Consider the following 13,948-nt stretch of genomic DNA (forward strand, 5'->3'; position numbering starts at 1 on the left):
CCACCACTGTGTTATAGCTTATCAACATAATGCATTGTGTTGGTACAGTATACACTACATTTTTTATACCAACATACATTTTGTATTTTTAGGTGCATTTTATGACAAAATATTTCATTACGAGGTTACTTGCTCCTTTACATGGTGTGAGGGCTGATACCTTTCTCTATAAAAATAATACATATTTCAAATGTTAATATAAAAAAAACGTGTGAGAAAAAGTTGCTTTTGTCCCTTTCAATAATGCCTGAGGTGTAGGCACATGTATATAAAAAATAAATACATCTTTCACTTTCACTTCATGGTTCGCACTTGTTGAAGATGGCTGACAAAGGACGATCAATTCCAACAGTAATAGTATTAGTCCCCATCTTCTGTTGCATTTGTGGCAGATAATGAATTGTTGGTAAGTGAATATATTTCCCCCAGGTATTCATAGTTACAGTCTAGACGGACTCAAGTGAAAGAGGAGATTTCAGTCTAGTGTAAACTGACAACAGGTATTTTGACACAGCCATCCAGCGGGCGACAGTTGAACCTTTTTTCATGAATGTTTGTTAGGGTACAGACTATTGGGCCGAGTTAAGGGTGTGCCTTATAAGGAAATAGGAACTATATTGACTGTGCCATTGTGTATTTTAAAGGTGAAAGGTAGGCCTACTTCACAACTGAATGTATACTTGGCTATTACTGGGTAGGATAAGATGGTAATACTAAAGGCCTGGCTGTGACAAGTTTAGAGCGATGATGCAACCATATACATAGAATTTAAGTTTACCTTCCGTAATTATAATTATATTTCTAAGGGTGTAACTCTGCTCTTTTCCCATAGCAGCTGCAGCTTCACCAACACGTTATGTCATCACAAAGGAACGTTGTTATCAATCCTGGAATCCCTGGTGGAGTTCCAGAGGATAACATGAAGGCGGTGGAATGGGACACTGCTGGGATATGGGAATTTTGTGATTTTGAAGGGAAGACATCCTTGAACACCACAACATGAGAAATCACAATCAGACAGCTGACCAAGCAGCTCAGTGGGGTGTATGAGGTAGAGGGTATGATTGGTGGGAAAATACAGACCTTTCAGCAGAGAGTAAAAGTCATTGTTTCCTAAATGGAAGGTCGGGACTTGTGACCCAATGATGGATCGGGACCTCCTTTAGGTACCAGTTAAAGACGGGGATGTAACTCATTTTGCAAAGGTTAAAAATGTAAAAGGTTCAAACACAAAAAGTTTGGCAATGACTATGTCACGTGCTGTTGAAGTGCTGAACAAGAACCTTGGTTAGTCCACACTTTTTAAATACATTCTTTTCTGGTTATCTTTTTACTTTTCTTATAAACAAAACCTATATGCAGCTCTCTCCAAAAGTCCCCCTGATAAGAACGCCAGAATGACAGCATTCGTATATCAGATGGGAGAACTATGCAGGTTTGTGAGTAGAGAGAGAGAGGGGGGACATAATGTCAAAGTTCAAACTTCCATGATTGTGCAAGACATTTAGTATAACCAGCCATCCAACAGCTGTCACCAAACTAACAGAGAGAGAACATTTCAGAACACAAACACATTGTAAAGAATAAGTGTGTATGTGTGTGTGAAATATTCCTGACTTTCCGTCCAAGGTTGCATAACGTACTCCTCCATTTCCATCCACAGACCCAGTAATACAACCTGAAGTCCCCTGTGAATTGAACCCTACCATGCAGTGTTAAGGGTCCATCATCGGTGGAGTACCGCTGGTCTTGGCCTGACCACGAGGCTGAGATGTGGAGCCAGGAGCAGACTGGACAGCACTACAACATCAAATCCCCAGAGTCAGACAGCTACACCTGTGAGGCAAGGAACCCAGTCAGTGAGAAGACACAGACCTACAACAGCAATGACTGCCTTGCCACAGGTAAACAAGAGAGATAGGCGAGATATAGAAGGTTTGAGTTTTGTAAAGCCAATACCATTCTGTTGGTATACTAAGTCAAGGTTAAATCATGTCCAAGTATTTTGATGCTGTTGATAAAGGAATAGGAATTCCTTTGTTCAGTTTCCACTGACCATGTGACCTGACCTGTTTGTATCTGTCTGTATGTGTATTAGGTAATCCCTACATCTACATTGGTATTGGTGCAGGTGTCTTGTTGTTGGTTTCTGTTGTGGTTGTTGTTATGGTCTGGCTCATCAAGAAGCATTACAAAGGTAAGCCCATGTTTTTAATTACAGTGCCTTGCAAAAGTATTCATCCCCCTTGGCGTTTTTCCTATTTTGTAGCATTACAACCTGTAATTTAAATGGATTTTTATTTGGATTTCATGTAATGGACATACACAAAATAGTCCAAATTGGTGAAGTGAAATGAAAAAAAATTACTAAAAATAAATAACGGAAAAGTGGTGCGTGCATATGCATTCACCCCCTTTGCTATGAAACCCCTAAATAAGATCTGGTGCAACCAATTACCTTCGGAAGTCACAGAATTAGTTAAATAAAGTCCATCTGTGTGCAATCTAAGTGTCACATGATCTGTCACATGATCTCAGTATATATACACCTGTTCTAAAAGGCCCCAGAGTCTGCAACACCACTAAGCAAGGGGCACCACCAAGCAAGCGGCACCATGAAGACTAAGGAGCTCTCCAAACAGGTTAGGGACAAAGTTGGAGAAGTACAGATCAGGGTTGGGTTATAAAAAAATATCTAAAACTTTGAACATCCCACGGAGCACCAATAAATCCATTATTAAAAAATGAAAAGAATATGGCACCACAACAAACCTGCCAAGAGAGGGCCGCCCACCAAAACCTACGGACCAGGCAAGGAGGGCATTAATCAGAGAGGCAACAAAGAGACCAAAGATAACCCTGAAGGAGCTGCAAAGCTCCACAGCGGAGATTGGAGTATCTGTCTATAGGACCACTTTAAGCCGTACACTCCACAGAGCTGGGCTTTATGGAAGAGTGGCCAGAAAAAAGCCATTGCTTAAAGAAAAAAATAAGCAAACACGTTTGGTGTTTGCCAAAAGGCATGTGGGAGACTCCCCAAACATATGGAAGAAGGTACTCTGGTCAGATGAGACTAAAATTGAGCTTTTTGGCCATCAAGGAAAACGCTATGTCTGGCACAAACCCAACACCTCTCATCACCCCGAGAACACCATCCCCACAGTGAAGCATGGTGGTGGCAGCATCATGCTGTGGGGATGTTTTTCATCGGCAGGGACTGGGAAACTGGTCAGAATTGAAGGAATGATGGATGGCGCTAAATACAGGGAAATTCTTGAGGGAAACCTGTTTCAGTCTTCCAGAGATTTGAGACTGGGACGGAGGTTCACCTTCCAGCAGGACAATGACCCTAAGCATACTGCTAAAGCAACACTTGAGTGGTTTAAGGGGAAACATTTAAATGTCTTGGAATGGCCTAGTCAAAGCCCAGACCTCAATCCAATTGAGAATCTGTGGTATGACTTAAAGATTGCTGTACACCAGCGGAACCCATCCAACTTGAAGGAGCTGGAGCAGTTTTACCTTGAAGAATGGGCAAAAATCCCACTGGCTAGATGTGCCAAGCTTATAAAGACATACCCCAAGAGACTTGCAGCTGTAGTTGCTGCAAAAGGTGGCTCTACAAAGTATTGACTTTGGGGGGGTGAATAGTTATGCACGCTCAAGTTTTCTGTTTTTTTGTCTTATTTCTTGTTTGTTTCACCCCGAAAAATATGTTGCATCTTCAAAGTGGTAGGCATGTTGTGTAAATCAAATGATACAAACCCCCCCAAAAAATCCATTTTAATTCCAGGTTGTAAGGTAACAAAATAGGAAAAATGCCAAGGGGGATGAATACTTTCGCAAGCCACTGTATATTCTGTATGTAATGTGCTGGTATGTTTATATAATTCTCAACTTTGAATAATGTGAATTATAATCAAAAGTTGATCCATTTAAAAACATAGAAAAACTTGTTGAAAATTGTTGCTGAAAATAGGAGATTCTTCAAGTAGTTTGTAAAAAATGGTTATTAAAGTTATTATAGCAGTCGTGTAAAGTACTTAAGTAAAAATACTTTAAAGTACTACTTCCACCACTGGAAGTACTTTTTCCACCACTGTGTTATAGTGTATCAACATAATGCATTGTGTTGGTACAGTATACACTACATTTTTTATTCCAACATACATTTAGTATTTTTAGGTGCATTTTATGAACAGAATATTTAATTAAGAGGTTACTTGCTCCTTTTCATGGTGTGAGGGCTGATACTTTGCTCTATAAAAAATAATACATACTTCAAATGTTAATATGAAAAAAAAAACGTTTGTGAAGAATGTCCTGACTTTCAATAATGCCTGAGGCGTAGGCACATGTAAAAAAAGAAAGTCCCCGTGATAAGAATGCCAGAATGATAGCAATCGTATATCAGATGGGAGAACTATGCAGGTTTGTGAGTAGAGAGAGAGAGGGGGGACCAGGGACGGCTTGTTCAATAGGGCGATATGGGCGACGCACTGCCAAACGGGAAAAGGAAGGGATTTTTTTTCTAATCAATTATATCACGGCAACAGCAGTTATCAGTGTTCACGTCTGATCTGCCAGCCACTAAATGTCAAATCAGGCTAAAGTCGTGCTTCAAATGGCCCCGCCCGTTTTTGGGGCGATTTCAGTCAAGTTGAAAATCGCCCAGAAGTCTCTCATAGCCTGTCATGTAAAATCTATTTTTTTCACATTTCAAAGCTTTCAATACATTCTCTATGGGTGTCTGTGGGCTTGCACTTACGCGCTTTCGTCATACGTGACGTAACGTTGAACGTAACTAAGACAATGGCGGCTAGAAGCGTCTCTGTTGCGACCTGCAGTGCGGCGTTATTTTATGTTTTTAATTTGTAGACTTAGTTTACAAACATTCTGCCAACCATGGATTTCCAGTGGTTGGTTTTGGACTGATCTTGTTGATCGTGTACATACCCGCTACGAACGGACTAAATAATGAAAACGCTGCTGGCAGCTGAATCCCAATACAGCTGGGAGACTTGGCTGGATGAGTCCCGGACAGAGAAGTGGAGCCGGCCACCTTCACCCTGGTCAGAGCGGACCGCGATCCTGGTAAGAGAGCGACTCTGTACCCCGACATTGAACTGCTTTCTGTGTCATTGCGACCTTACTATCAATTCAATTCAATTTAAGGGCTTTATTGGCATGGGAAACGTGTGTTAACATTGCCAAAGCAAGGGAAGTAGATAGTAAACAAAAGTGAAATAAACAATAAATATTAACAGTAAACATTACACTCAGAAGTTTCAAAAGAATAAAGACATTTCAAATGTCATATTATGTATATATACAGTGTTGTTACAATGTGCAAATAGTTAAAGTACAAATGGGAAAATAAATAAACATAAATATGGGTTGTATTTACAATGGTGTTTGTTCTTCACTGGTTGCCCTTTTCTTGTGGCAACAGGTCACAAATCTTGCAGCTGTGATGGCACACTGTGGTTTTTCACCCAGTAGATAAGGGAGTTTATCAAAATTGGGTTTGTTTTCGAATTCTTTGTGGATCGCTGTAATCTGAGGGAAATATGTGTCTCTAATATGGTCATACATTTGGCAGGAGGTTAGGAAGTGCAGCTCAGTTTCCACCTCATTTTGTGGGCAGTGTGCACATAGCCTGTCTTCTCTTGAGAGCCAGGTCTGCCTACGGCGGCCTTTCTCAATAGCAAGGCTATGGTCACTGAGTCTGTACATAGTCAAAGCTTTCATTAAGTTTGGGTCAGTCACAGTGGTCAGGTATTCTGCCACTGTGTACTCTCTGTTTAGGGCCAAATAGCATTCTAGTTTGCTCTGTTTTTTTGTTTGTTCTTTCCAATGTGTCAAGTAATTCTCTTTTTGTTTTCTCATGATTTGGTTGGGTCTAATTGTGTTGTTGTTGTTGTTGTTGTTGTTGTCCTGGGGCTGTGTGGGGTCTGTTTGTGTTTGTGAACAGAGGCCCAGGACAAGCTTACTTAGGGGACTCTTCTCCAAGTTCATCTCTCTGTAGGTGATGGCTTTGTTATGGAAGGTTTGGGAATCGCTTCCTTTTAAGTGGTTACTATCTGCCCCGTGAGTTCCCCCAATTGTTTGTTACCGTTGTGTACTGTTGATAATCACAAGTTTACTGGAGAACTGAGACCAAGTAGAGACTTTGGACAGGGTGGATATGGTATAATAAAGGCAGTTTATTCAGAGGTAAAGATATCTGGAATCGCGTGCACGGACTCGTGCACGTGTGTAGGTCACCTAAATCATCAGAAAAATTGCCCCTCCTGAGAATTTTTTCAGGAGCCGCCACTGGGGGGGACATAATGCCAAAGTTCAAACTTCCATGATTGTGCAAGACATTTAGTATAACCAGCCATCCAACAGTTGTCTCTAAGTTAACAGAGAGAGAACATTTCAGAACAAACACATTGTAAAGAATAAGTGTGTGTATGTGTGCGTGTGGGTGCAGTGTATGTGTGCGTGCATTTGTGTGTGTGTGTGAAATATTCCTGAATTTCCATCTACTGTTGCATAACATACTCGTCCATTTCCATCCACAGACCCAGTATCACAACCTGAAGTCACCTGTGAATTGAACTGTAGCATGGCAACACTTCGCTGCAGTGTTAAGGGTCCATCAGTGGAGTACCACTGGTCTTGGCCTGACCACCAGGGGGAGATGTGGAGTCAAGACCAGACTGGACAGCACTACAACATCACATTTCCAGAGTCAGGCAGCTACACCTGTGAGGCCAGGAACCCAGTCAGTGAGAAGACACAGATCTACAACAGAAACGACTGCCTGGCCACAGGTAAATTCATAAAGCGAATCAGGATAATCAGATCAGTTCAGGCAAATGAGAAATAAGTGCACTCAGGCTATCCAGAAAGCTAAAGCTGGTTACTTTAAGGAGCAGTTCTCTCTGTGGGTCTAACCCCAAGAAGTTCTGGAAAACGGTTAAAGACCTGGAGAATAAACCCTCCAGCTGCCAATGTCCCTTAATGTTGATGATGTGGTTGTTAGTGACAAAGAGCACATGGCTGAGCTCCTTAATCACCACTTCATTAAGTCAGGATTCCTATTTGACTTAGCCATGCCTCCTTGCCCGTCCAACATTTCCTAATCTCCCAGTCCTTCTAATGTGACTAGCCCCGATGCTCCTCCCTCTTTTTCCCCTGCCCACTATACAGTTTCTCCCTGCAGGCGGTTACGGAGTCCGAGGTGCTAAAGGAGCTCCTTAAACTTGACACTAAAAAAAACATCTGGGTCAGATGGTTTAGACCCATTCTTCTTTAAGGTTGCAGCCCCTATCATAGCCAAGCCTGTCTCTGAACTTTTTAACCTGTCTCTCCTAGGACATACACTCTGAGGTGGAGTCAGGGTCAGAGGACCAAGAGGAGGAATCCAGCAGAGCCACACACAACAGCCAAACTGACGGTCAGAGGTCTCCACCAACCCCTCAGAGAAGGGATGAAGATGGAGCGTCCAGAGAGAGAGGAGGTGATAGAACCTAACTTCTCCCAAACACCTCCATCCTGAATTCCTAGACGTCAAGACCCAACTTCTCCTAAAACAACGCCACACACCCACAAACCCCACCACCTCTTGCCCCAAAACCATCAACTATAACATGCTGACCACACCACCCGCATCGCGTGCGCGAACGTTGCAAAATAAATGCACACCTACATGTTATTAAATCATTGCACCCACACCGCTAGTGCGCGTCAACGAGCGTCTGCGGAGCCAGGCGCTAAAATAGAACTTGGTTCTATTTGTGAAGCTTGACGCGCTGCAAGTCCCGCCTTTCCCATCTCCTCATTGTTTTTTAGGAGCATATACCCACGTGGGTGATTGAAAGATGAACTGAGGTCCACACACCAGTCCAGTTGGTGGTGGTAATGCACCTTAAAGTTGATTGCCAACCACCATATAAAGTCCAAAGAAGAAGAAGAAGAAGCCTGAAGGAGGAGAGATTACTAGAAACAAACTCGGTTTACCTTTTTATCTGTGGATTAATTGTCATAGTAGAGGACCTTGTGCATTTCAGGTAAGATAACAACCCAATGTTTATATCCCATGAAACATGTGCTAGCAACATCAAGCTAGCTAGCTAAATTGCCATAAATGTTTAATGCTTTTCGACCTGTCCCCAAATGAATACAGTTGGTTCAGAGTTTGTTTTGATATTTGAAGCTGCGTGTCCTGATGGCCTGGTGTGGGTGGAGCAAAATGAAGATGCGCGCGAGCGGTGTGGTCAGTATGTAATACACATATGGCTATCAGATGGGTGTAGAACAAGGAAGTATTTTGAAAACAATGGAAACCCAAAGGAGCAGTGGTCAGGTAGACCGAGAGGGAGGAACACCTGGCCTATCCAGTGGCGATTTTAGCATGTAAATCTTGGTGGGGCAAACATTTTTTAGATGCATGCCAGCAAAACCTCTACACAACACAACACTAAACAATACATTCATTGCACTATAACGGTGACAGTGCCCACAAACTGTTAGAGTTTACATAAAGCTGTCCCAACAGCAGAGTCCCAACAGCAGTCCTAACACTTTACCACTGCTACACCTGGCTATCAGCAGAGCCTTATCTGGCAGCGAAACAGTTCATTCAGCCTCATTTACTGCCTTAAAAAAAAAACATAGCTGAAATGGTTGACTTGCTTAAACAAATGTGGTTTCTAATGACAATTGAGATGTACAAACTATGGCATAAGGGGACGAAGAGCTGATAAGAGGCAATCCGTAATTTCGATTAAGACAATGAGCGAGCTAGGACGGACGTAGTCAATATAACTATTTGTTCAGCACTTTTGAAATGTACAGCGACAGAATTCAGAACATGGGCCGTTCTTACAGTGTTCTCCCTGTACACCAAGTCAGAACCGTAGGATAAATAAAGGGGCATATAAGCAGACAATGACATCTCTTACAATATTAGATGATTACATTTCTCTAAAACAGGCTATAGGCTACATGTGCACTACCAAGTCAGAATAGTAGGTGAAAATATGAGGGGAAAAGTGACCAAATTATTAGAGTGAGGCACATGGGCTACTAACAGCTTACTACACAATATACACTTAATATTACTATCTTAGGTACAGACAGTATACATATCTCCCTGGCATATTACATAATTTCTGCAGCAGCATACAATACATTTTTGGACTCGCCTTGTTGTGCTTTGCTCACTTGAACAGGAAGGTGGCAAGGCGGTCCTCAAACTTTGTCATCAAAGTCTGGCATTCTCTGGATTTATGGTGCTTTCAAGTCAACTGGGAACTTGTAAAACAAAAAAAAAAGGTTGAATCAGTGATCTTCAGGTCGGAGCTCTAGAAAGAGTCCTGAGTTGCCGACTTGCAATCCGAGTTGGATGACCGTTCAAAACGTGTTTTCCCAGTCGGAGCTTGTTTTTTTCCAAGTTTCCAGTTGTCTTGAACTCACTGAAGTCAGATTTCCCAGTTCTGAGTTTCCAGTTGTTTTGAGATCGGCATAAATCATGCTGGATTGACAGCATGGCTAATGTTGAATGTTTATCCTTTTAAGCTTGAAAAAGAGACCCTTAAACCCAGACTTGGGACCACACACCCACTCCACTGAATTACAGGCTAGTGATTGCTTTGCAATGCTTGCAGTTAGCCACTGATTCCTTCCAAACCAATCATTGTTGAATTTGCGATTTCCAACTTGTTGTGTAATGTTTATGTCCAATGGCCGATGAGCACCGATACGTTTTATTTATAATTAATTTTATTTCTCTTCATATGACAAGGATTGTAAAGGATTTGCCTGTAGATTGTCGACTTGATTCATGATGATGACTGCTAGCTTGCTAGCTAAGATTTTGAAAGTATGATGTTAACATGATCAGTCCAATGAAAGCTACTGTAGATATAACGTGATTTGACGTCATTTTTCTGTGGCCAATGACCTAAAGCCTTCTTGGATGGGCACTTCTAATGTAAAAGTATGGCAGCACCCAAGGGGCTTGAATTTTCTAGCTCTACCCTTAGATTTTGCGCTGACGTAGTGTCCCCATGAGTGACAGAACACTGAGCCAATTACGGCGCAACTAGAGAACATTACCAACCCCTACGCTCCGTATTTTCTGCTGAATGCCCCACCACAGAAAGCACTGAGCTAGGCTGAAACACCTGCATTTTGGAGCGGCCTTACTCAAGAAAGCAAAAAAGAGACCATGTTTGTATGCGGCTTTATCAACTCAATGATTTTGTATTATTTTATTTTTTTACATTGTTTGAAAACATATGTGATACGTATTAATGCCAAAAATAAACATTTATTTTTAATTTTTTAGCTAAAAGGGTGGGGCCCAAAACAGGCTCTGCCCCACCTGCCCTGAGTGATGGGTCGCCACTGGGCCTATCAGGTCTGAGGAGACCCACTAGCTCAGTGTCAGACAGTCCAGACACTCCTGATAGAAGCAGTCCAGGATTGTCAGCTGGTCTCAGAGCCACAGCATGTAGGTACACTATCTACTCCAGTAAAATACAGTTCAGGTGCACCCTCTGGACCAGTAGACACTAGCTCAGATACAGCATGTACAGCCATATAGAGTAGCTCAGATACTCTGTCTACTTCATAGAGAAGTATAGGTAAATCCTCTTGACCAGTAGACACCAGCTCAGATACAGCATGTACAGCCATAGAGAGTAGCTCAGATACTCTGTCTACTTCATAGGGAAGTATAGGTAAATCCTATGTACCAACAGAGACCAGTACAGCTCCAGCCTCTGTACCAGGAGAAACCAGTTGAAAAGCACTTGTTGAATATATAGTTTGTTTGATAAATATTTAGATTCTGTACAGGGGAGGTTTGTTTCTCTTCAGTAAACTCATATCTCCTTTTCTATCTCTTTCTGGTTATTATGTATCATATTGTTATCCTGTATATGATGTGCTGTCATGTTTAGCCTAGGCTACTATAATTTTTAACTTTGATAAATGTGAATTATAATGAAATGTTGATCCATGCAACAAGATGGCAAAAATGTATTATGTTTTGAGGAAAATATTTCATTGTGTGAATGTTTTAGTGTGCATGCCTTGTAGGCCTATAGGTGAATGGCTAGGCTGGTGAATTAAAATCACTCTTACACTCAGTGGACAGGAGGACAAGTAAATGAGCTATAGTTATTAATTTACCTTTGAATATTACAGTATTGACAACTTTTGTTACATTGTAGCACAGTGATCCTATCAATTCTAAATTCTATATGTAATTCTGTACATTGTAGCCAATTATACACACAGCCAAAGACCAGATAAGGGCACGACTACAGCAAGGAATATTCCAGAAGTGGTTCAATTAGAAAATAAAGTTAATATAGCATAAAACATAATGCAACGTGTTGGGATACAGTGTGCTTGTACTGCAGCTATTAAACATTATTTACAAGTGAAATGGAACGTTATTTTATTTTCAACCGAGAGGTCATGACCAGTGGCGGCTGGCCGATAGAGGGCGCTAGGGCGCCGCCCCCTTAAATAAAATTATTTAAAAAAATAAAATAAAAAATAAATAAAAATAATAATAATAATAATAAAAACATCAGTATGTCAATATTTGTGTGTTTGAAATATGGAATGCACACAGTAATATGTGTAAGATATGATAGAAAATCATATTCGCAAGTATCGCAACCTTTCCTCTGCCTGTCAAACGCCTCGTCAGCTCTGGGCGATACAGAAAGTGCCCCGAGGAGGCGGGTCTACGTAGCAGTTAAGCCAATTGCTAATTTAAGATATGAATGTATGACATAAAATGTAGCTAATCAGCGATTTTAATTCGAATCCAAGGAGGGCGATTATTTTATCGCCCCAAGCTCGCCCCTGATAAAATAAGGACCGGGCTCCAGTGGCGCCATTTTTACTAGACGACAATGGCGAGCGCAAACGTTACTCCTCCAAGACCCAACCCTAACTCGGTGAAATCTCTCCTCCAAGATCCGTTTGAGAGGAGAACTTTGTCAGAGAAAGTTCGGGTGAAAGAGCTGGGCCCAGATCAACCTGACCTCTCAATCAGACAGCAGGCTAGCGAGAAAGGGAAGCAGTATATGCGCGGCTTCTCCCGTAGCTGGTACACCAGGAAGGCTTGGCTAGCTGGGTGCACTGATGCTAATGCTTTATTTTGCTTTCCGTGCTTGCTTTTTAAAACGACGGGGTCAGATTCAGCATGGACAGGTACCGGAGTGAGGGATATGAAGCACCTGTCAGAGAAGGTAAAGAAACATGAGAACACCAGGGCACACATGGACAACTCTGTAAAGCTAGCTGTATTAGGAAGGGTGAACATTGCTACGCAGCTGGATGACGGCCACAGGATTGCGGTGAGGAAACACAATGAGGAGGTGGATAAAAACAGGCACATTCTATCCAAAATTATCGATTGTGTGAAGTTCTGTGGGGCTTTTGAGTTGGCCTTGCGTGGGCACGAGGAGACTGACTCCTCGGACAACCCCGGCATTTTCCGGGGCTTAGTGGATTTTGTTGCCTCCCTCGACAGTGTGCTGGAGGAGCACCTGAAGACAGCTACCGTTTTTAAGGGCACGTCAAAGACGATACAGAACGAGCTGTTGGACTGTATGCTGTCAGTGCTTAAGGATTACATCCTGGAGGAAGTAAAGAGTGCTGATTTTATCGCCATTCAAGCTGACGAGACGACTGACGTTTCCACCCACTGCCAGTTGGTGCTTGTGATACGCTACATCGATGCTAAAAGTAACGTCCAAGAGCGTTTTTTCGAGTTCATTTTGATCGAGAACGCAACCGCCGACACCATCGCTACAGCGCTGCTGGAGAGGCTCAGCACCATACTCTCACATGGACAAAAGGCCAAACTTATTGCCCAGGCTTACGACGGAGCAAGTGTGATGAGGGGAGCCACCGGCGGAGTGCAGCGTAAAATAGTGGATGTGTACGAAAATGCGCACTACGTCCACTGCTATGCACATCAGCTGAACCTCATCATGCAGCAGGCTACTTCACGCATCCCCAGGATCGGCACTTTCTTTTCCGACCTTGCAGGATTTTCTGCTTTCTTCTCCAGGTCTCCCAAGCGAACCACCGTGCTTGACGAAGTGGTTGCGCATAGACTCCCCAGAGCCTCTACAACACGGTGGAACTTCCACAGTCGCGCTGTAAACACTGTGTACGAGTACAGGGATGACCTCCTAACGTGTTTCCAGACCATCAGAGACTCTGGGAACTTTGATGCCCCGACTGTCAGAGAGGCGGGGGGCTTTGTGAGGATGCTCGAAGACGAGGCTTTCTGTTTTTTCCTGGCACTGTTCCACAAGATCATGCCAAATGTGGACATGCTTTTCAGCCAGCTGCAGAAGAGGAACATCGACCCTGTCTTCATTAAAGCACTTGTCCAGAGGTTCACAGACAGCATGCTAACAATCAGGTAAATAACTATATTTACTATTGGCTGATAAAGATGTTGTTAGAAAGATGAATAGTTCACTTACAACAGTTTAAAAGCCTAAATGTGTCTGGTCATCAAAGTGAGTGATTATCATAGAGCCGTCACAATTATATTTGTTTTAGTATTTTAAAAGGAAAGAGAAGACACAATCAGACGTTGATAATAATGCAGGAAAGTACTACACAGTTTGTAATAATTATTCAGGTGTCCACCAGGTCAATTTCTAGAAGAGGCCTAGTTGTTATTGAAGATTAACTTTATTGCTAAGTGCACAGCAGAACAAAATGATGTTGCATCCCTCTCACAAATGTAATAGAAAAAGGCTTTAAAACGTAATAACATCAGTTAATTATGTACATCACAGGTTAAAAGCAGTTACTAGACATAGTTTGTGTGTATATACACACTATCTGTCTGTCTGTCTGTCTGTCTATATATATATATATATATATATATATATATATATATAAAAGT

The sequence above is a fragment of the Coregonus lavaretus genome (assembly GCF_964263955.1).
Source record: "Coregonus lavaretus genome assembly, contig: HAP1_SCAFFOLD_1228, whole genome shotgun sequence".
NCBI classification, from domain to species: Eukaryota; Metazoa; Chordata; class Actinopteri; order Salmoniformes; family Salmonidae; genus Coregonus; species Coregonus lavaretus.